The sequence below is a fragment of the Cebus imitator genome, unplaced genomic scaffold (assembly GCF_001604975.1).
Source record: "Cebus imitator isolate Cc_AM_T3 unplaced genomic scaffold, Cebus_imitator-1.0 Scaffold36, whole genome shotgun sequence".
Classification (NCBI taxonomy): Eukaryota; Metazoa; Chordata; class Mammalia; order Primates; family Cebidae; genus Cebus; species Cebus imitator.
Window position 1 is genome coordinate 4,848,422 of NW_016107351.1, and position 8,419 is coordinate 4,856,840.

General features: G+C 53.5%; 1 long non-coding RNA gene across 1 annotated transcript in view; it reads right to left on the reverse strand.

Moving 5' to 3' along the window:
- Positions 1-6,702: 6,702 nt before the first annotated feature.
- The window catches only part of LOC108301747, a 4,708-nt gene continuing 2,991 nt past the window's right edge, over positions 6,703-8,419 (reverse strand). Inside the window, exon 4 of the long non-coding RNA XR_001824000.1 lies at positions 6,703-7,110. This is a non-coding gene — a long non-coding RNA (uncharacterized LOC108301747). The remainder of the gene's footprint in view (positions 7,111-8,419) is intronic.

Sequence of the window (8,419 nt, forward strand, 5' to 3'; positions counted from 1 at the left end):
CCCCCCCCCCGCCAGGTTGCCCAAGGTGAACAGGCCCAGGTGGGAAACGGGACAGGTAAACATTCCCGTGCTGATCAGTAAGGGGATCGTGCCTGCAAATAGCCACTTGCACTCCAGCCTGAGTGACAGAGTGAAACCCTGGGTTTTTTCTTTTTTCTTTTTCTTTTTGAGATGGAGTCTTGCTCGGCCGCCCAGCCTGGAGTGCAGTGTTGCGATCTTGGCTCACTGCAGCCTCCGCCTCCCGGGTTCAAGCAATTCTCCTGCCTCAGCCTCCTGAGTAGCTGGGAGTACAGGCGCACGCTGCCACGCTGGCCTTTTTTGTATTTTTAGTAAAGATGGGGTTTCACCATGTTGGCCAGGCTAGTCTCGAACTCCTGACCTCGTGATCCACCTGCCTCAGCCTCCCAAAGTGCGGAGCTTACGAGCATGAGCCACCACACCGGCTCTTTTCTTCTCTTTTTGAGAGAGAGTCTCAGTCGCCCAAACTGGAGTGCAGTAGCATGATCTCAGCTCACTACGGCCTCCACCTCCTGGGCTCAAGCCATCCTCTCACTTCAGTCTGCCAAGTAGCCAGTACTACAGGCATGCACCATCACGCCAGGCGAATTTTTGTATTTTTTGTAGAGACAGGGTTTTGCCATGTTGCCCAGGCTGGCCTTGAACTCCTGAGCTCAAGCGATCCACCCATCTCGGCCTCCCAAAGTGCTGGGATTAGAGGCATGAGCCAGGGCACCCAGCCTGAGACCCTGTTCTTAAAGAAACAACAAAAAACAGATTTCCCCACAGCTGTAGCCACGTACCTGGCATGAGCCCTGCTAGACCTGTATGGCCCTAAAACTGGAAGAGATGAGGATTTCTGGGACTTGGAGCCTGAGCCTGTTGGAGCTGAGGGAAAGTGCAGAAGAGCCGAAAGTTGTAAAGAACAAATTTGCCAAACACAGAAGCTCAAATCAGCAACCTCCCCGTGCAGGGGTGGGAACCAGTCAAAGCTCTTCCATTCATCATTTCAACTTTTCAGTGTCGAAAATCTTGTCATCTGCAAAACAAAACACCCACTGCTCAATGGCTCTCTCGTCACAAAGAAGCCCAGGACGTTCTGGCATTTCATCAACAAGAAGCCAGAGCCCAGATTTCTGGAAATACCTTTTGGGCAGAGCATCCTGGTTTGTTTCTCTGCCACCGGTGAGAGATAAAAGCGGCTCTGGGTTTCAGGGGAATCTCAGGCTCTTGAGGCATGGCGGGTCGCCAGTGCCACCCCAGCAAGGAGCTGCAGGCCTCGAGAGCCAGCCGCCCACAGCATGGGGAACTCAGTGATGTCCTGGGAATACCAGGGTCCCCTGCCCCGCAGCTTCTCCCTGCCCAGCACCTACAGTGAAGTAGAGGAAGAGGTCAATGAGGTCTAAGAGGGAAGAGTCAGAGGGACAGGAAGATCTGGACTCTTCCTTCTGACCAGGCTTGGTTTATTTCCAGCCTCCTGGAATTTAGGAAAGAGACTCAAATTAAATCCCCAAAGTCCATAGCCTTCCATGCCCTTTAGCTTGGGAGAGGCAGAGGCCAGGCTGAGTTGCTGCCTCAATGCCTGCAGACCCTGGCAGGGAAAGAAAGGAAGGGGAGGGCGGTCACCTTGGAGGGTGGGCCTGTGCTAACCTGGGAAGCCCATGCCCCATCCGAAGGGCCAATGGGGATGTGTTAGATTGTGGCCCACTGCCATCAGAGTGTCCCGTTTTTCCAAAGAAGGCTCCAGATTCAAATGTAGATACAAACTTTCCAGAAATTTTTTTTTTTGAGATGGAGTTTAGCTCCTGTCCCCAGGCTGGAGTGCAATGGTGGGATCTCAGCTCACCGCAACCTCCACCTCCCAGGTTCAAGTGATTCTCCTGCCTCAGCCTCCCGAGTAGCTGGAATTACAGGCATGCACCACCATGCCCGGCTAATTTTGTATTTTTATTAGAGACGGGTTTCTCCATGTTGGTCAGGCTGGTCTTGAACTCCCAACCTCAGATGATCTGCCTCTCTCAGCCTCCCAAAGGGATTACAGGTGTGACCCAGCACACCTGGCCCCAGATTTTTCATGTTCAAAATGTTTTTCCAAGCTGGGCGTGGTGGCTCACGCCTGTAATCCCAGCACTTTGGGAGGCCGAGGCAGGTGGATCACAAGGTCAAGAGATCGAGACCATCCTGGTCAACATGGTGAAACCCCGTCTCTACTAAAAATACAAAAAATTAGCTGGGCATGGTGGCGCGTGCCTATAGTCCCAGCTGCTTGGGAGGCTGAGGCAGGAGAATTGCCTGAACCCAGGAGGTGGAGGTTGCAGTGAGCCGAGATCGAGCCATTGCACTCCAGCCTGGGTAACAAGAGCGAAACTCCGTCTCAAAAAAAAAAAAAAAAAAAAAAATGTTTTTCCTTGTGGGTAGGCAGCCACTGCCTTCAGCAGCACACAGCACTCCGCATCTCTCTTTTGTTTTTCCCTGGCTGCTTCTTGCAGAGCAGGGCCAGTTCATAGGCACTGTGCCCAGAGTATCCTGCATCTTCTGGTCTGTAAAAAAGAGAAGAAAAAAAAAAAAGGAAAAATGCCTCAGGTGAGACAGGAAGTCAGGGCATATTGCACCTTTTGAATGCTGACCTGTGGGGCTGTCTTACATATTTACAAACTATGTTTTCCATTTGCAAAGTTCCACAAATGCCTGACCCACCTCCCACAGGTAGAATGAAATGGGTTCTTCTTTTTGTTTGTTTTTTTTTTTGAGAGTCTCACTCTGTTGCCCAGGCTGGAATGCAGCCTCCACCACCCCCATTCAAGAGATTCTTCCACCTCAGCCTTGCTAGTAGCGCCCCACCACTCCTGGCTAACTTTTGTATTTTTAGTACAGAAGGGGTCTCACCATGTTGGCCAGGCTGGTCTTAAACTCCTGACCTCAAGTGATCCACCTGCCTCGGCCTTTCAAAGTGCTGGGATTTCAGGCATGAGCTGCCCCTCCCAGCAAAGTGGGCTCTCCTTAGCTCAGCTCACAGCCACCTCAGCTGGAACTAGAAGCAGGGGGCTAAGGCCTTTGGGGGTGAGAGAGAGAGTGAAGTGGAAGTGAATAGGCAAAGGCAGTGGGCAGCGGAGGCCCAGGCACTTGGCACCTGGTCTGAGGCCATCCTCCCCCTTGGCCTCCCAGTGTTGGGATTACAGATGGGAGCCACCGCTCCTTGCCTAAAATATTTACTATTTGCCCTTTAAGGAAACATATGCTGGCTGGGTGTAGTGGCTCATGCCTGTAATCCCAGCACTTTGGGAGGCCGAGGGGGGCAGATTGCTTGAAGTCAGGAGTTTGAGACCAGCCTGGCCAATATGGTGAAACCCCATCTCTACAAAAATACAAAATAAAATTAGCCAGCCGTGGTGGTGCATTGCTGTAATCCCAGCTACTCGTGAGGCTGAGGCAGGAGAATCTCTTGAACTTGGGCACCAGGAGCCTGCCCGTCCCCCCAGCAGGCTCTCCCTGCCTCTGCCAGCTCCTCGTCCACCCCTCACCCATGCATCCCGCTGATTGGCCTGGAGGGAGAATGGAGGAGCCTGTGGAGGGTGTAACTCCAGGAGTCCAGTCAACTGACCTGGGCACCAGCCTGAGCTCTGCCATGATCCGGCTGGGAGACCTCACACAGGGCAGGGACCTCTCTGGACATCAGCTTCCCATCAGCCTACATGTGTTACTTCTTCAGGGACTCCCCCTTGGTTGTCCGGCCAATAGATTGGGTCTCCCCGTAATAGGCTCACATAGCTCCTGGGACTTCTTCATAGCATGCAGCACAGTCAGAATTAATCAATCCCGATATAATTCTGGAAGAGTCTTGTCCTTCTGGGAAAACATCTAAGCTCCATGAGATCCCAGACTGTTAAATTTCTGGCACCTAACTCAATCCCTGACACATAGTAGGTGCTCAATAAACATCTACTCAAGGAATGAATGGTGGTGTAAAACGAGTGTTGTGGCCAAGCTCACAAAAAGAAAAAAAAGAAAGAAACGCTGACCACCACCAAGCTGAGGCCCAGGGGGTATGGTGTGGGCAAGTGGGAGGGAGGGAGAAACATGTGGGTGCAGCTGCCCCAGTTTCCCCTTAGACACCTTAAGAGTCTCACCTCCTTGTCCTTGGTGGAGGCTCCGACCTCATTCCTCCAAGCCCACTTCTCTGCCTTTGAAGCTGGTTCAGGATATCGGGAGCCAGAGAGAGGGTATTATTATTTTCTGTTTTATTCTTTGAGACGGTGTTTTGCTCTTGTTGCCCACGCTGGAGTGCAATGACTCGATCTCAGCTCACTGCAAGCTCCGCCTTCTGGTTTCAAGTGATTCTCCCGCCTCAGCCTCCTGAGTAGCTGGGATTACAGGCATGTGCCATCACGCCCAGCTAATTTTGTATTTTTAGAAAGATGGGGTTTCACCATGTTGGCCAGGCTCGTCTCGAACTCCTGACCTCAGGTAATCCACCAGCCTTGATCTCCCAAAGTGCTGGGAGTACAGGTGAGAACCACCGTACCCGGCCTATCATTTTCTATTTGAACTTGCCCAAGAATCAGTGCACGGCAAAGTGCACACCAGGTGTGCTTCACACTGAGGAGGAGGCAAGGGCTTCCCAGAGGATGAGGGGTCAGAAGGAACCTGCATCCGGGCCGCAGGAGGTTGACCAGAGGCTGCAGGCACACCATGGTCATGAGGGGCACCTGCTCCGAGAATCCCCCAGGAACGTGCCCACCTGGCTCCAGCAGCCAGCCCGACTGGGGATTTGCAGAGCGGCTGGGACTGCTGCACTCACCTGGTCCCCCACCAGCTGCTGCCTCTCTAAGGCGCCTGAGCCCAGGACATTCCAAGAGGCATGTCTTCAGGAGTCAGCCTGGCCTCCTCACCCCTCCCGGGCTCCCCCCCTGGGCACTGCCTCAGCTGTGTGCCGCCCAGATGCTTCACCACAGCCTCACTTCCCAGAACTGCCCCGCTGCCCTGATGTCTGTTCCCGCAGCTGCTTCAGGGCAAATAGAAACTCTTCCCACCCCAGCCTCGGACAGAGCAGGGTTTGTTGGTTTGGGGTCAGAGGAGATATTGGCTAGGAGCTAACTCTCCTCACTCCCCACCCTCCGCTCCAAACTTGGAGCAGATGTGGATTCCTCTTTGACAAAGTGGGCAGACAGTTTCCTCCCCTTTCCACTGGGCCCCCGACATTTCATCCTCTCTGCACCCTCCTAGAGTCACCCCCACTCACCCACTCACACCCTCTCAACACTCCCCAGGGCCCCCTCTGTGGGCGGAGGAATGGGCCCCCTGGGGCAGGGGTCCTGGCACTGGGGCCCAGCCCAAGCTCCCGAGGGACCGAGGAATCCGAGAAGGCGGCGGTGGGTAGGTGGGTGGGTCCCTCAAGTGTTTTCTTTCCCCTCCGCTCCTCGTAGTTTTTCTGGGAAATGCCAGAGGCCGGCTGGGCCTGGAATGTCAGGCTTGAAAGAACTCCTCCACTGCCTCTTAGACAGCGGAGCCACAAACCTTTTCATTAGCTCTGTGGCCCCTCCTGGCAGGAACAAAGGCCTGCAAACAGGAATGCCATTGTCCCTGCCTCCCTTGGCCTGCCCCTATCTGAAGCAGGAAAGGGAGGGCTCAGGGTCGACCTGGTCTGAGACCTGTGAACTCTTCCCCTGCTCCGGAAAGGCCATCTGGGCCATAGTCTTCCAGGCTGCAAGGTTAGTCCCATGGGGCATCCCAGTGGGTAAGGAAAGAAGCCGGGGACTGGTTGCAATGGCTCATGCCCGTAATCCCAGCCCTTTGGGAGGCCAAGACAGGTGGATCATGAAGTCAGGAGTTTGAGATCAGCCTGGCCAACACGGTGAAACTCTGTCTCTACTAAAAATACAAAAATTAGCCAGGCGTGGTGGTGTGTGCCTACAGTCCTAGCTACTCTACTCGGGTGGCTGAGGCAGGAGAATCCCTTGAACCCGGGCCGCAGAGGTTGCAGAGAGCCGAGATCACACCACTGACTCTAGCCTGGGCAACAAAGCAAGATGCTGTCTCAAAAACAAAAAGAAGAAAGAAAGAAAAGAAGCCAGGGAGGCAGAACTGGGCACCTAGGTAGCCCAGACCTAGGTGCCAGGCCTCAGCCCCACGGGGCCACACTGGATCAGTGGGCAGGGCTTCCAGAAGGTCAGATGAGAGACAGGTCCCCCATCAACCACTCCACATTGGCCAAGAGAAAGGGGGCAGAAAGGAAAAGGCCTCCCCCCTCCTCCCTTTGCCTCTAGACACGGACGCCCGACCTACAGCTCTAGAAGGGAGGGAAGCCAATTGATTTCTGCAGCACAGGTGGGGCCGCCTAGCTCACACACAGAAGAGACGCAATCAATGGCAGGCCCTCGGCAGTCCAGCCCCGGCTGCCTCCTCGCGCTGTAGAATGCCCCGCAGTCTTAAAGACAGGGAGGCCTTGGGCTTGGCGTTTAGCAACCCTGTGGTCTGAGGCCAGCATCCTGACCCATCTGGCTGCAGATGCAGCCACCAACAATGGCAACCTCAGCATCCACCCCCCGGGCTGGGAAGCCTGTGTTCACCAAGCCATGCCACGGCTTCCCGCGACCACCCCGCGGCGCCAGGGTTCCTTCCCCTCTGCGAGATTTGGGGAAGGCTCAGCATCTGTCACACACCATGAGTAAGTGGAGCCCTGCAGGCGGCTGAAACCACTGTGTACTTCCCCTCCATCGTGAATGAATATCTTTATTATCTTTATGACCAAGCACCTTTGCCTGGAAATGGGATTCTGACTTCGCAGAAATTCTGCAAAGGGAGAGATTAGGAAAAGGCGAGAGTCTCCTAAATCCCTTGGACGGGAAATCAGGAGGGCGGAGCAGAGGGGCCAGATCTCCCCTCGACCTCCACCCAGTGGAGGGAAGATAAGCGCACGCCAGCCTGTGTCCTGGCCCCCGCATCTCTCTGCCGGGGTCCCTGCCTGGAAGTGGCTCTGGAAGTGTGCTCTGTAGAGGCCCAGGTGTCTCCTCCCACATTTCCAGAAGTGTTTTTGTCCTCATTCCCTTTGTCTTCAGACCAACAGGCCTGATCATCCACTCACATCCTCTATCCCATCTGTGTAGCTCCTGAGCCCTTCAGGGAAAACTGAAAAGCACTCCAAAAGAAAGCAGGTTGTGGTCTGTAAAAACAGGGGAAAAAGAAATCAACATCATCCTTGACTTACAGATTCAATGAGCACTTTCATTGCACCGGGTTCCAGACTTACAAAGAAAAAAATCAAGTACAGTCCGTTTCCCCAAGATCCTCACTGGAGAAGTAGTCAGAACATTTAATGTAAAAATAGTTACCTGGAAGTTTAGAGTGTCTGCCTTTCTTCATTCCTTCCTTCCTTCCTTCCTTCCTTTCCCTTCTTCCCTCCTTCCCTCCTTCCTTCCTTCCTTTCCCTCCTTCCTTCCTTCCTTCCTTTTCTTTCTTTCTTTCTTTCTTGTTTCTTTTCTTTCTTTCTCTCTCTCTCTCTCTCTTTCTTTCTTTCTTTCTCTTTCCCTTTTTTTTTTTTAGAGACAGGGTCTCACTCTGTCCTCCAGGCTGGAATGCTGCGGCACTATTATAGTTCACTGCAGCCTCTACCTGCTGGGCTCAAGCGATCCTCCCATCTCAGCCTCCTGAGTAGCTGGGACCACAGGTGTGTACCACCGCGCCCGGCTAATTTTTAAAATTTTTTGTAGAGATGGAGTCTCTTTATGTTGCCCAAGCTGGTCTCAAACCCCTGAGCTCAAGCGATCCTCCCATCTTGACCTCCCAAAGTGGATTGCTGTGTATGCCACCACGCCCAGCCCATCTGACACATTTTAAAGGGAAAGTAGAAATCAGCCAAGGTATGGAAGACAGATTCCTCCTTGTCCCCAGTCAGGAAAGCAAATGTTTAGAGACCCAGGCTTGGGGAACGTAGCACCTTCTGGACAGCTTGGAGCTCGGTGTAGCTGGAGCACAACACACCAGCTGCTGCGGCAGTGGCCACCAATGAAGTTAACACACGGAGCAGCCTGGACACACACTGCACTGAGGAGTCTGGATTCATCTAGAAGGCGATGGGAAACCATGGGAGAAATTAAAATGCCAAAGGGAAGGCCGGGCATGGCGGCTCACACCTATAATCCCAACACTTTGGGAGGCCAAGGCTGGCGGATCACCTGAGGTCAGGAGTTTGAGACCAGTCTGGCCAATATGGTGAAACCCGGTCTCTACTAAAAATACAAAAAATTAGCTGGGCGTGGTGGTGGGCACCTGCAATCCCAGCTACTTGGGAGGCTGAGGCAGGAGAATCACTTGAACCCAGGAGGGAGGTGGAGGTTGCAGTAAGCCGAGATCGCGCCATTGCACTCTAGCCTGGCGAAGGAATAAGACTCTGTCTCAAAACAAAAAAAAATTTGTACTTAATTGA